This window comes from Budorcas taxicolor, chromosome 11 (genome assembly GCF_023091745.1).
Source record: "Budorcas taxicolor isolate Tak-1 chromosome 11, Takin1.1, whole genome shotgun sequence".
NCBI lineage: Eukaryota > Metazoa > Chordata > Mammalia > Artiodactyla > Bovidae > Budorcas > Budorcas taxicolor.
The window spans coordinates 75,617,558-75,633,243 of NC_068920.1; the positions used below are offsets into that span (position 1 = coordinate 75,617,558).

A 15,686-nucleotide genomic window follows, 5' to 3' on the forward strand; every position below is an offset into this window, starting at 1 on the left:
GAGAATTTCAATGGCTTACAATGGACAGACAGGAAGTGGCGACCAGGATTACTACTCAGTCCCTTAATATTTTAGTCTAGTAAGTCTTACCAAGGGGAAAGAAATAGAACAAGCTTTTGAATGGTTAAGATTGTCTTTAACCAGGAAATATAGCAGTGTGGGGAGAAGGCAGTGGCACCCCACTCCAGTACTCTTGCCTGGAAAATCCCATGGACAGAGGACCCTGGTAGGCTGTAGTCCATGGGGTTGCGAAGAGTCGGACACGACTGAGCGACTTCACTTTGACTTTTCTTTTCTTTATTTTATTTTATTATTATTATTATTATTATTATTTTTTAATCACTGTGACTTTTCACTTTCATGCATTGAAGAAGGAAATGGCAACCCACTCCAGTGTTCTTGCCTGGACAATCCCAGGGACAGGGGAGCCTGGTGGGCTGCCGTCTATGGGGTCGCACAGGGTCGAACATGACTGAAATGACGTAGCAGCTTAGCATAGCGGTGTGGACTGGCTTTTTTTCTTTCCAGTAGCATTTTAAATTGCTTAAAATATATAAAGAAAAATGAATCAGTCATAGGGCACTTTTGGTAAACTTTCAGAGTGAGCACACTTGGTAGCAAGCCTCCTGAACCCTCTCTCAAGCTTCTTTCCAATTATTACCCATCCCCTCCTCAATACCCGCACACAGCAGTACCCACAGTTTTGTCTGCATTACCAGGGCTTTGTTGTGCTTGTTTTTGAACATTATATTCATAGAGTCATGTAGTAGTTACTCATTTGTCTCTGGCTTATTTTGTGCAACAGTATGCTTGTAAACTTCACCTGTGTTACATGTAGCAGTACTTCATCGTCACATATTTCTTTGTATGAATATACTACAATTATGTAGCCATTCTATTGTTGATGGGCATTTGGATTACTTTGGGACTGTTGTAAATAGAGCTTTAGTGACTAATCTTGAGCATGCCTTTCGATTGACATAATCACTCATTTCTGTTGGATGTTACCTGGTTGTGTACTCCAGTATTCTTGCCTGGAGAATCCCATGGACAGAGGGGCCTGGAGGGCTACAGTCTGTAAGGTCACAGAGAGCTGGACATGGCTGAAATGACCTAGTATGCACACATGTAATTTATAGGTCATAGATCATATGTATGTCTCATTTTCATAGCCAGTTTTTCAGAGTATTAATTTACACTGCTAGCAGCTGAGTGTGAGACTTCCAGTGCCACATCTTTATCAAAAGTTGGAATGGTTAGTCCTTTTAACGATTAGTCACGCTAAGTAATGGGCTCTCGTCATGGTGTCCATGTGCATTTCTCTTGTGAGGATTGCTGTAGAACAAGTTTTCATACCTTTATATTGGCTCTTTCAGTATTGTTTCATTTGTCTGCTTCTGTATAACACATCCCTTCCAAAGAACATGCTAAATACAACAAGCTTGTCAATGGTAACTTCAGATGAACTTAATTTTAATGAAGTTTCTATTATTTTGATTATTTTGAGATCAGTACTTTTTGTGTTTGTAATCTTTGATATTCTTTTGTATTTTCTTCTGAAAGCTGTATTTTATATTCTACATTTGGAACTGTCCTTGCCCTGAAATTGATCTTTGCATATGTTATGAAATAGAGGTCAGGATTTACTTCTTTTCTTAAATGGATTCCCATTTGGGCCATCACTGTTTGAGAAGTATATCCCTTTCCCGCTGATCTACAGTGGTAACTCTGTCATGAAACGTGTGTTCAAATGTAGACTGGCCTATTTCCTCCTTCTTCATTATCCATAGGTTTATTTATCTACCCTTGCACCAGTAGCATACTGTCTTAATTATAGTAAATGTATATATAAATTTATAGTATAGCTTTATATATATAGCTTTATAATAAATTTAAATATATGGTGCTGTAAATTCTAAATTATAGTATTTTGTTCTTCACTGAGATTGTCAGGCCTATTCTTGGCCCTTTGCATTTCTGTGTAAGTTTTATAATTAGCTTATTGATTTTCACCAAAAAACAGACAAACAAAAAACCAAAACTCTAGGGATTTGGATTGGCATTGCATTGACTCAACAGGTTAATCTGGGAAGTTTCATATTTTACAATACTGAGTCTTCCAGTCCACAAAAAAGACATATCCTTCAGTTTGTTTAGATTTTCTTTCATTTACTGTGGTGTTTTGTTGCAGCTTTTGTGTGTATAGTCTTGCACAATGTATTTAGACTTATGCTGAGGTTTTTAATATTTTTTATTCTGTTGTAAATGGTATTTAAAGTGGTTTTTAACCCTTATAATTGTTTACCAGTGTATAGAGCTACATTTGATTTTTGTACATTGACCTTGTATCCATGACATTACTGAATTTACTTATTTGTAGTAGCTTACCTTCAGATTCTTTGGGATTTTGTACGTAAATCACTATATTTTAGCTGAAAAAGTGTTATTTCAGCTATTTTAAAGTTAGTCTTATTTTTTTTTCAATAATTACACCTTTTCTTCCCTGATATTTTCTAGTACCTCTACTAAGGTACTAGTAGAAGTGGTAATAAATTGTAAATGTTGTTGCTCATATCATCTATAACTCCATTGTTTTTTGTCTGCCTATTACATAATTTACTGAGGGATTATTTTATAATCTCCATTGTTATGGAGATGTATCTGTTTCTGATTTTAGTTTGCTGGATTTTGTTTTATATATTTTCTGGCAGTCTAATTAGATATAGAATTTTTGTATTTTCCTGGTGGATCGAACCTTTCATCTCTTTGAAGTATCACTTTTTCTATCAATGCATCTTACCTTTAAATCTATTGACCTTTAAATCTACTGTATCTTTCATGTGCTTTCTTTCAATTAGATTTTACACAATGTATCTTTTCCTGTATTTCTGTATTCTTATAGTTAAAGGTTCTTTCTCATATAAAAAGGATATACCAGTTCTTTTCTAATTCATGTATACAATTCAGTTTGTATACATTTAACTAGTGGTATTTGGAGGATTCAGATCTGTCTCAACCTCTGTATTCCATTTGTCTCATCTCTTTGTTCCTTTTCCTTTCTTTCCTACCTCTACATTTTAGAGTATTTTTTATTATATCATTCCCAACCCTGTTTTTTAAATATGTTTTTGAAAGAATGCTTTCCTATGATTTTTTAACTGAATAATGAATGAAAGGAAAATACAATGCACCAAAAGTTGTTTGGGATCTAAAACATATTGGCCTAAGTTCTACTTTCACATAATGAAAAGTGAAATTCTATACAGTACTTATCTGTATACAGTAGAAAAGTAAAATCTCCAGAGAGAAAATATTTATAGCTGGCAGTTTACCATTTATATTTGAGGAAGGGATTGGCTCCAAAGTGTTTATTTTTCATTCAACAGAATCTCTGAATTCATGTACAGAAGACTGTACTTATGGCAGGGTCTCCAGAGATTTTGAAAGGAAACAAATATAGCTTTGTATGCCAAAAAAAAAAAAAAAAGAAAAACAAACTTTTTTAGATTAAAAAGTACCTAAAGATTTTTTTGTTTGCTGCATTGTTTTCAATTGCAGCTGCAGTTGTTGAAAACTGCTATGGTTTTCTAACTTAAAATATTTCCTAACTTAATAATGATCAGCAGCATTTTCTCTTAAGTAATTTTTTTTTAATCATTTCAAGCAAAACAGTTTATTTTAAAATTCAACAGTTTATTTTAAAATTCAACATTCAGTTTCTTAATTGTCAACTGGAAGAATTATTTAAACATTACAAGTTTTTCAATATTTTAGAATATTTATGAATGTCTATTCTACTTTTGCACAGTTTTACTTCGCTCATTGCTGTTAGAATGTAGAATATACTAAGATACATATTCAAGTAGAATATTTTTTGCTTTCATATCTTCAGATAGTTGATTGCAAACAAATAAGAGTAATATGTGTTTATTCTGAAAAACTTAGAAAATGATAAAAAGTGAAAAAGAAAAACATTTGTCAACCAACCAGTTACTATTTGGTCTATTTCTTTTTTATAGTTTTCAGTATTTAAATGTTATAGTAAGATCATATGCTTTTTATCTTTATTTTTCTGATATTCATATCTTCTTAATTTTTGCATAGTTCCATCGTATGAGTACACTCTATATTTTTAAATATATGCTCCGAATTATGGAGATATAAACTCTGTCCTTTGTTGTTGTTGCTGCTGTTTAATGCTTTATGAAGAAACTTAAATATTTCTTTTCATCAATTATCCTGTCCCTGGAGTAGATTCTAAGACATTTAATTACAAGATTAAAGAATATTAGCAGCTTTATGGGTCTTAACAACATATGTGAGCTCCTTGCTTTCCAGAAGTGTACCAGTTTCTGCTTCCACTAGAACCCAGTGAGATCTCCTATCTTCTAACACTCTCTCCAAAAAGAAACTCACATTCGTATTTTCCTCTGTTAATTTGATAAGAAAATAATATCTCATTTAATTTGCTTCCCTGGTGGCTCAGAGGTTAAAGCATCTGCCTCCAATGCGGGAGACCTGGATTCAATCCCTGGGTTGGGAAGATGCCCTGGAGAAGGAAATGGCAACCCACTCCAGTATTTTTGCCTGGAGAATCTCATGGTTGGAGGAGCCTGGTAGGCTACCGTCCACGGGGCCGCCAAGAATTGGACACAACTGAGTGACTTCACTTTCACTTTCTTTTCACTTTAACTTCTTTTATATTTATCTCCTTTTTTTCTGTGAGGTTTTTTTTTTTTTTACCTACCTGAGGTGTTTTTCTGATTTATATGTACTAAGGATAATAATCATTTATCTGTTTTACAAATGTTTTTCTCATTCGTTAACTTGCCTTTTAATTTTACAATGCTGTTATTTCTTTCGTTGCTTTCTACTTGGTCATTTTCCCTGTCCTGTTGTGAACAACTGTATATTTATATTTCTTATAGTATTTTAATCTTTGTGGGCTTTTTTTAAAAATTTAAATCTTTCATATATCTGAGATATGAAAATGAATGTTTTCTTGCCCATCAGTTTGTCCTTTTATCTTCATTCTAGAAGAGCATTTTAAGTTGGCATTTGAAAATATAACATACAAATTCTTACATTATAAATTCTGCTTTTTAAACTGTCTTCAGGGCAGCTTTAATTTGACTGTTGTTCTCCGATGGCATGGGAAATGGCTAGGTCATTAGTGGTTTTTCTAGCTCAGCCCTGTTGTGTCTGTGGTTTTTTCTCCTATGCTGTGGCCTTGAGTGCTCAGCCTTGCGTTTTGTTACTAATGTCATCACTTAAGATCTTCCTAAGTGTTTAGTGAGGGGCAGGAAGAGCCTGTGTGTAGATACATTTTTTGACTTAAGGTTGGGTCAAAATGCCCCCAAGAAGGTCCAGCTGAGTCTAGAAGAGCTTGGAGGGCAAAGGAAGATTATCTGGATGAAAAATAGGGCCTGAGAGCTGCAGGGGGAAAGGGAGAGGAGTGTGTCTTGGCAGAAAAATGCCATGAGCAAAGACTTGGAAGACATGAAATACCGTATGGGTTTTGGGACCTAGTAAGTCCTCTCAGTTGCATGTGTGAGATGGGGGATAAAGTGATGCATAAGATATAGCTGAAGAGGTCAGCAAAGGCTAGATTGTGAAAGGCTTGCTTGCTTTTGTATTCAATGGTATTATGTTTAATGTTGCCATTACACACCTACTATGTGCCAGACTTTGTTCAAGGATATGGACACACAGTAATTAGCAAAACAGACACGGTCTCTGCCCTCTAGGAAATGCATGCGCAGGACGCAAGCAGTAAATACTCAAATAAGTGTTTCAAAAAACATATGACCACATATCATTAAGCTGCTGCAAGGGAAAGAATAGTCTAGACAATGAGAGGAGAGAGGAGGGAAAGCTCATTCATTTCACCTGAAGGTCTCTTAAGACAGGGCATTTGAGCTGAGCCCTGAGGATTGAGTTACCTGTGGAAGAGTGAGGTTGGTTGGAGTTGTAGGAAGGGCAAAGGCTCCGAGGCAGGAAAGTACTAGGAGCTTTCAGGGAAATGAGAATGACCAAAGCCTGGTGCTTGGAGGGAGGCATAGTGAGGGATAGACTGAAGGGTCAGGGACGGAATGTATAAAGCCTCACAGGAAACATTATGAGTTTGAATATCATTCTAAGAATAACTGAAACATACTAGCAGATTTTAAGCGGGACTGTGATAATATTCCATAATTTCTAAGATGTGTATTTTTTTCACATTTTAATATAGGAATGTTTCTTTCAGTTGATGTGATTTGTTTAAAAATAAACACTAGGAAATAATTGAATTTGCAGAGCTCTTTTCTTTTTTGGTGATATATAAAATAAACTCTTAGGTTTGATGTTATTCAATACTCTATATTTTTAAACTGTATGTTGCCCGGGGTACTGTTTGGAAATGGGATTAAAAGGGCAAGAGAAAAGTAAGGGCATATTCTTAGATGTTGTTCAGACCAGACATATTGGTAGATCAGACTGGAGCAGTAACAGTGATATGGAAAGAAATGAATGTATCAAATGTTTTGGAGATAGACCCTGGTACTGGATTAGAACACAGTGTTGGCTTGGATGGAGGGGAAGGAGGAAATGGAATATTGAGAATAGATCCCTGGTTCTAGAAGTAACAAGTAGATATTTGGTGGCACTATTTCTTTACATGGTGAAAGATGAAGGAAAAATTTTAAGATCGACAGTATCATTTGGGTGTACTGAATTAGAGTTGCCCTTGAGATATCCATATGGGTGTGACAGTCAGGCAACTGGATCAAGTTAGATCTGATGTTTAGAAAAGAAGGTCTTTGCTGGAGATTCAAATTGAAATCCTCAGATATAGATGGTGTTTGAAGCTAGTAGAATGGATGAGGCCATCAAGAGAGACCATGGAATGAGAAGAAAAGAACGAAGGCATAGGACTAAGTCCTGAGAAACATATTTAGGGTCAAGTAAAAGAGAAAGACTGTGGAAATGTGGCCAGAGAAAACCCAGGAGCATATAGGACCGTGGAATCTAATGGAAGAGAGTACTTTAAGAAGAGGAGAGTTGTCAAGTGCATTAAATACCACTGAGTGTGATGTTTTTTGCCATACATCAACATGAATCAGCCACAGGTATACATGTGTCCCTCCATTCTGAACCCCTCCTCCCACATCCGTCTCCCCCCATACTCCTCTGGGTTGTCCCAGAGTACGGACTTTGAGTGCCCTGCTTCATGCATCAAACTTGCACTGGTCATCTGGTTATGTATGGTAATGTATATGTTTCAATGCTGTTCTCTCAAATCATCCCACCCTTGCCTTCTCCCACTGAGTCCAAAAGTCTGTGTTTTACATCTGTGTCTCCTTTGCTGCCCTGCATGTAGGATCGTCATTACCATCTTTCGCAAGTCCATCAGTTCAGTTCAGTTCAGTTCAGTTCAGTCACTGGGTCATATCCGACTCTTTGCAACCCCATGAATTGCACATGCCAGGCCTCCCTGTCCATCACCAACTCCTGGAATTCACTCAAACTCATGTCCATTGAGTTGGTGATGCCATCCAGCCATCTCATCCTCTGTCATCCCCTTCTCCTCCTTCCCCCAATCCCTCACATCATCAGAGTCTTTTCCAATGAGTCAACTCTTTGCATGAGGTGGCCAAAGTATTGGAGTTTCAGCCTCAGCATCAGTCTTTCCAAAGAACACCCAGGACTGATCTCCTTTAGAATGGACTGATTAGATCTCCTTGCATATATATGTGTTAATATATAATATTTGTCTTTCTCTTTCTGACTTATTTCACTCTATATAATGGGCTCTAGTTTCATCCACCTCATAGAACTGATTCAAATGCATTCCTTTTTATAGCTAAGTAATACACCCTTGTGTATATGTACCACAACTTCCTTATCCATTCATTTGCCAAAGGACATCTAGGTTGCTTCCATGTCCTAGCTTTGTAAACATTGCTGCAGTGAACATTGGGGTACACATGTCTCTTTCAGTTCTGATTTACTTGGGGTTTATGCCCAGCAGTGTGATTGCCGGCTCATAATGGCAGTTCTATTCCTAGTTTTTAAAGGAATCTCCACACTTCTCCATAGTGGCTGTACCAGTTTGCATTCCCACCAACAGTATAAGAAGGTTACCTTTTCTCCATACCCTCTCCAGCGTTTATTGTTTGTAGACTTTTTGATGATGACCATTCTGACCTGTGTGAGATGATACTTTGTTGTGGTTTTGATTGGCATATCTCTAATAATGAGTGACACTGAGCATCTTTTCATGTGTTTATTAGCCATCTGTATGTTTTCTTTGGAGAAATGTCTGTTTGGGTCACTTGCCCACTTTTTGATTGGGTTGCTTGTTTTTCTAGTATTGAGCTGCATGAGCTACTTGCATATTTTGGAGACTAATTCTCTGTTAGTTGTTTCATTTGCTATTATTTTCTCCCATTCTGAGGGTTGTCTTTTTACCTTACTTATAGTTTCCTTCATTGTGCAAAAGCTTTAAGTTTAATTAGGCCTCATTTGTTTATTTTTGTTTTTATTTCCATTACTCTGGGAGGTGGATCATAGAGGATCTTGCTGTGATTTATGTCACAGACTGTTCTGCCTATGTTTTCCTCTCTGAGTTTATAGTTTCTGGTCTTATATTTAGATCTTTAATTCATTTTGAGTTTATTTTTGTGTATGGTGTTAGAAAGTGTTGTAGTTTATTCTTTTACATGTAATTGACCAGTTTTCCCAGCACCACTTGTTGAAGAAGCTGTCTTTTCTCTATTGTGTATTTTTGCCTCTTTTGTCAAAGATAAGGTATCCATAGGTGTGTGGATTTATCTCTGGACACTCTATTTTGTTCCATTGATCTATAAAGACCTGTATATAGAAAACTATAAAACACTGATTAAATAAATCAAAGATGACACAAATAGATGGAGAAATATACCATGTTCTTGGATTGGAAGAATCAATATAGGGAAAATGAGTATACTACCCAAAGCAATCTATAGATTCAGTGCAATCCCTATCAAACTACCAATGGTATTTTTCACAGAACTGGAACAAATAATTTCACAACGTGTATGGAAACACAAAGACCTCATATAGCCAAAATAATCTTTAGAAAAAGAATGGAACTGGAAGAATCAACCTTCTGACTTCAGACTCTACTACAAAGCTACAGTCATCAAGACATTATGGTACTGGCACAAATTCCTTTGGATTTTGCAAAATGATGACCTTATCAAGGGCCATTTTGGTGGAGTCCTAAATACTGGAGGCACCCAAGAGCAAATGAGAACTAGCAGAGTAGTCCAGAATCTTGGCTGTTTAAAAGGAGTGAGAAATGTGGCTCTAGCTGAAGGGATTGTGTGTGACCTGAGGCCATGTTTAGGATAATAGCATGAAATTTTATTAATAGACCCTGAGGGAATGATCCAGTAGACAGGGAGAGAGGGCAGTAAAAGATACAGGAGCAGAGGGGTCAGCTAGAAAAGCAAATAAACTGAGAGTTGAATACGGATGAGTTCCAGAGGCCATATGGCAAGGGCCTTTGTACTGTTATCCCTGGAGAAAACCTGAAGGGGCTTTAAAAGTGAAAGTGAAAGTCACTCAGTTGTGTCTGACTCTTCATGACCTCATAGACTATACAGGCTCCAAAATCACTGCAGATGGTGATTACAGCCATGAAATAAAAAAGACGCTTACTCCTTGGAAGAAAAGTTATGACCAACCTAGACAGCATATTAAAAAGCAGAGACAATACTTTGCCAACAAAGGTCCATCTAGTCAAGGCTATGGTTTTTCTAGTAGTCACGTGTAGATGTGAGAGTTGGACTATAAAGAAAGCTGAATGCTAAAGAATTGATGCTTTTCAACTGTGGTGTTGGAGAAGACTCTTGAGAGTCCCTTGAACTGCAAGGAGATCCAACCAGTCCATCCTAAAGGAGATCAGTCCTGAATGTTCATTGGAAGGACTGATGTTGAAGCTGAAACTCCGATAGTTTGGCCACCTGATGTGAAGAGCTGATTCATTTGAAAAGACCCTGATGCTGGGAAAGATTGAGGGCAGAAGGAGAAGGGGACGACAGAGGATGAGATGGCAGATGAGAAGGGGATGACAGAGGATGAGGTTGGATGGCATCACTGACTCAATGGACATGAGTTTGAGTAAACTCCGGGAGTTGGTGATGAACAGGAGGCCTGGTGTGCTGCAGTCTTTGCTGTTGCAAAGAGTCGGACACAACAGTGACTGAACTGAACTGGGACTATACCGTCCATGGAATTATCCAGGCCCAAATACTGGAGTGGGTAACCTTTCCCTCTCCAGGGGATCTTCCCAACCCAGGGATTGAACCCAGGTCTCCTGCATTGTAGGCAGATTCTTTACCAGCTGAGCCACAAAGGCTGCTGGAGTGGCTAGCCTATCCCTTCTCCAGCAGATCTTCCCAACCCAGGAATTGAACTGGTATCTCCTGCATTGCGGGTGGATTCTTTACCAACTGGGCCATTTCAATAGGTTAATCATTCTCTCATTTTGGAGGATAGGTTTGGAGTTGTAGTGAGTGGCTGAGGGCACAAACCCCATTGGAATGCCTTTGCAAGATTTCAAATGATAGTGAGGAGGCCCTGAGTAAGATTGGAGAAGAGGGGAGAGCTTGGAGATGAACAGAAGAGAAAATCAGAGGAGCTCAATGCTTGTACGTTGGGAGGTGATCGAGGATGAATCTTATGTCATTGGATATGTTGACTGGGATGGTGATGATTGTGATTTTTAAGGTGGTTTTCCATTAGTCTATCTTTAACTCTGACTGGTTAATCTGTTATCCATGTATTGATTGATTAAAATCAGAGCAAATTTTTGGTTTTGTTTCTTGGGAATTTCTAGCTATTCTCAGAAATCAGTTGGGAGGCTGCTCTGGGTAATTTTAAAAGAATGACTTAAGTGAATCTGTTTTAAAGTAATGCATTTGAAGGCTGGGAAAAAAAAAATTGACCTCTCATTGGCCAGCCTTGTTTTCCAGAATTTGGGGGCTAGAAAGTTGGATTTGAAATAACTTTCTCTACTTCTGTCATTTCTCATTGCTGACCTTTAGGCTGCTGGCTTTCAAAACATGCTTGTGACCATCACAGTCCTCTGGTTTTCTCCCCCACTCATCTGTCCTGCAGCAGCATGGCAGGCACACTCTGCACAAAGATGCCGTCTGCTGTTTTCTGGCTCATCCCCATTTCCCAGAACAAAGTAATTTTCCATAACACATAAGGCCCATATTCTTCAGCCTTGTTGATGCTGCCAGACCTCAGTGGACCTTTTTTTAAAAAGGCGCTTTCCATATCCTATTGTGTTGTCTGGATCATCTCCAAATCCAGTTTTTAATTTCCTATTGGCTAAATTGTATTTTTTTTCTTTCAGCCTGCGCTCATCTTCCGTTTAATCCTGGCTTCTCTCCTCTGCTGTGAGGGAGACCTTAATCTCTTTTGGGCCATCAGCCATGCCATTTAAAAATTCCTTTGGGCATCTGTTCAGCTGGTTTAACATTGTTCAGTCCCACTTCTTGGCTGGGGTTTACTGTCTCCTTGCCTGCTTCTGTTCCTTTCAGTAAAGAGTATGATGGCTCCTCATGGGGGGATCCATGCACTCCCTTCCAGTGTAAGCCCCCTTTCTGTGGCTCTGTTCTAATATTCTAGTGCCAAATATTTAACCCATTCAGTTGGTCAGGAATCCTTGGGCTGAAACACTGGGTCATTCCATCTTACAGAGAGATCCAGAGAGCACCAGTGCTAGACATGGCCCTGGGACATTCTGTGGCTTGCACACCCTTGGTGCTTGACAGGTCTTTCTTTGCAAGGGTAGCCTAGAAAAATAGCATCTTCAGCACCTACAGTACCTCAGATCTTTAGATTTCAGGTATGATGATACTGGACGTTAAGGCCTTGTTAAAGAACAAGAGGAGGGTACTTGATTAAACTGCAAGTCAGTAAGTGGTAAGTCAAGGAGTGTGTTTTCTGACTTGCATCTTTGAAGTGCATATGTCCCAGGGTACTTGATGGGCTCACATTTGAGTTAATTCTGTTCATTCTCTCAGATGACCTTCAATAACCATCACCATGGTGGGAGATAAGATGTGGCAGGTACAGGCACAAACTTAGATTCAGAAGATTGTTCCTGCACTAGGCATTGCTTCTTTGTCAGCTCTAACACTGATTGACTGGGTAACTTTGAGGCAAGTTACTTCTCCTTTGTAGGTTTCAGCTTTCTGGTTCTTAAAATGAAGAAATTGAACCAGGTAATCATCAAAGCCTCTTCAAATTGAGATGAACCTTTTCATTAATCTAAAAATACTCTGATGACAGGAAGGCTTCTTCTTTCCAACCATACAAAGGCTGTGGAGATTTTCCTGTGAGTCGTCCTTTACCAAAAATGACACCCCATTCCCGTCATCCCCCTCTCTCAAGAGCCCTGGCAGCAGAAAGAAGGCTTGTCAGAGAGCTCCTTCCTTGAATAGGTGGATATGTCCTACTTGGAATAAGAAAAAGGAAAATCAACAAAGCAAAGGTAGGAGATGTTAAGAAAATGAGAAAAAGACTTGCTTTAATTCAAAACAAAAAATGGAAGAGTATATCTGAAACAAAGAAAGCCACATCATTTTATTGACCGAATATACACAAATACCCCTTATCCCCATGTACTTAGACTGTTGTGCCTATAATACAAAATATTTGATGGATCATTGATGTCTTATGTATTTTATTGTTCAGGTCTTTAAACACAGTTGTAATTTCTTTATTAGTAAATAAGAGTTACCTGACTTCAGCCCCTTTTAGAAAATCATGTCTCCTCTCTGTACTTTTACCTTATTTCATAGCTCATTTTACCTAAGTGAGAGTTGAGGGACAGTAAAAGGTTGGAGTTCTCCTCTGCTGTGTAGAATCCCTAGTAACAATCAGTAGGTTTTGAAAAGCCTTTGGTCCATTGAGAAAATGGACTAAGTAGAGACGGATGGGATGCAGTGGGAGAGAGTGGGTGGGAGGCTCATGAGGAGGGGGCAGGTGTATGTATACATATAGCTGATTCACTTTGATATAAAGCAGAAATTAACACAACATTGTAAAGCAATTATACACCAAAAAAAAAAAAAAAAAAAAAAGCATACAGACAAGGATCACTGGTCTACCAAGTAGTGCAATGGTTAAGATCCTCAAAGTGTATGATTGTGTGGGTCACTGGCAACACTGCTCCTTTAAAAATAAGCCCCTGGCAGTTGCACTTGCCCAGGATTATGCTCTGTTTCACTTTCTGACCTTTGTGTAATCTTGTTATTGGAGAATTCACATCAATGATCTGCTTTCTTTGGTCTGCACAATTCTTTTCTTGAATTCATTTTTCATTGAAATGGTAATGTTTATATCTGCCTTGCTTAGTAAAATATAAATAGCAAAAATGTGCATGAGAAATCAGTGCTTACACTGATGTATCAGCTTCATCTGGGTTGTCAGCTGAGAGATCACTGAACAGTTACTCCTGTATCGCTTGCTGGGTAGACAGTGTAGCTGGTGATAGACAATATCATATATGACTTTTACAGACGCCTAAGCAGAATTCTTTTAGTAACTTACTAGAGTCATCCTTCATTAAGCAAAAAGAAAACCTGTGATATTTGAATCATTCAAAATTTAGTTTCATATTCAAAGTTCAGTTTCAGCAGAAGCAGACTAAAGTATGCATCTTGGTCAGGCTTTTATTCTAGTATAATACATTTTCTTAACCTTTAGCCTTAGAGTTAATCTTCAATGTGGCGGTTCTTATGAATCTGTTTATAGATAGGACTAACAGTGGAAAAATATCTTGTCATCAAAGAAAATTCTAATGAAATAATGGGGCTTTTAAATATAGATCATTAGTCGGAGACATGAAACAAACATCCTCTTATTAAGCTATTAGCTCACCTCATAGTTGAAAGCATGGAACTGCAGAGAGCTAGAGTATATCATTTTCATGAAACAGTTGTTGAAGAGCTGGCCTCCAAGCATTTTAGGTCATTTTTTTCCTATTCATTGAAGTCCAAAATATTGCTCATCTGTTAGTCACTATTACAGTAAATCTGAGACTGCAAGACGCCCAGTAATTCATCACCAATGCAGAACTTGTTCACCTTAAGGTCAGTTATTCAGTCCTTGAGCTGACTGTCATTAACAAGAAATCATCATCTTGAATGAATAAAAGAAATCATAAAAAGGAAAGCAAGAGAGTTTACTTCAAGAATCTGGACTGAAAAGCCACCAGGTTTCTAGACACCATTTCCCCTTCCTCCTCCTTTACTGTCCACTGTCCCATTTTAGAAGGGAATAAGCTGCTGGCGAGGTTGAGTTGAAGGTTCCCTACCCCCAGAAGTAGCCCTGTTAAGCACTATAGTGTCCCCACATACTCTGGGAGCACAAAGGATGGGCCCTGAAATCTACCACAGAAGAGGGCCAGGGAGAGTTTCTGAACAAAGTGGGCAGAGGGGAGAATTTCTAGTGGAGAAACGTGTGAGCACAAAGTCAGTGAGAAATTGAAGACTATAGCGTTTCCAAAGAACTCTAGTACTTATGCTCATAGGGCTGAAGCATGAATTAGGAAAGAGGTTAGCTAAGAACTGTGGCCAAATGTGTAGCCAGACGCCCGATGATGAACGGTACTCTGTTATAGATAGTGGTCCGTATTCTCTAGCCTCAAAATGATATAGAACTTTCTGAGTGAGGGAATATCCCTGGCAGGTTTGCAGTTTGGTGGAGAATGGATTTTTTCAAGTTAATTTAATTAATTAATTTGGTTGTGTTAATTAAATTAATTAATTTTGGTCTTAGCTGTGGCAGGCAGGATCTTTAGTTGTGGCATGTGAGCTCTTAGTTACTGCATGTGGGATATAGTTCCCTGATCAGGGATCAAACCCAGGCTCCCTGCATTGGAAGAGCAGAGTCTTAGCCACTGGACTACCAGGGAAATCCCTGGAGAATGGATTTGAGGGAGGCAGACAAAACTGGAGATAAAGAAACCAATTAGGGGGATGAGAAATACCAGGAAACATAAGAGGGTAGGATTCGGAAGGGAAAAGGAATAGGAGAGAAGGAAGAATTGACACTAAGGTTCCTGGCTGGGGTGACAGCTTGGGCTCTCAGGAGACAGGAATACAGGAGAAATGGAGGTGAGCTGAGGGGAGAGCAGTAGGGAGTTCATTTACTATGACTGTGTCCAATAGATATTAGATAAAGGGTTCTGAAGGACAGACCCTTGAGAGAGATTGGGAAACCATCAGCATGCAAATGGTAATTAAAGCACTTCTGAGTTTCTTTCCAGCCCTTAAATCCTGTGGTTCAATGAATAACGGAATCTCTTCAACAAATGCCCACTTCAGGAAGTCTAAAATGAGCAGTGGCCGGTGTGAAGTGACTTGATGACACACTGCAGTTCCGTCTCTCGTGGTTATGACTAGTAAATCAATTGTGATCCCAGCCTGATGCTGGCATTGAAAATCCATCAGGACAGATTTAATAAGTGTCTTCTTTGTGTTAGATGCTGCAAGGAAGATTCACTTTTTTTTTTTTTTTTTTTAAGATGTGAAATCATTTCGTTGAGTTTTTCCATTCAAGTTGGGGTAAGATGTAGAGGTTTAAAAAAAAGGGTAGAGGTCAGAGAGATTGCTCAGGAAAGTCCGGAAGTGGGGTTTAGA

General features: G+C 38.4%; 1 protein-coding gene across 1 annotated transcript in view; it reads left to right on the forward strand.

Moving 5' to 3' along the window:
* The window catches only part of LTBP1 (latent transforming growth factor beta binding protein 1), a 456,857-nt gene that overhangs the window by 380,097 nt on the left and 61,074 nt on the right, over positions 1-15,686 (forward strand). The window lies entirely within an intron of this gene.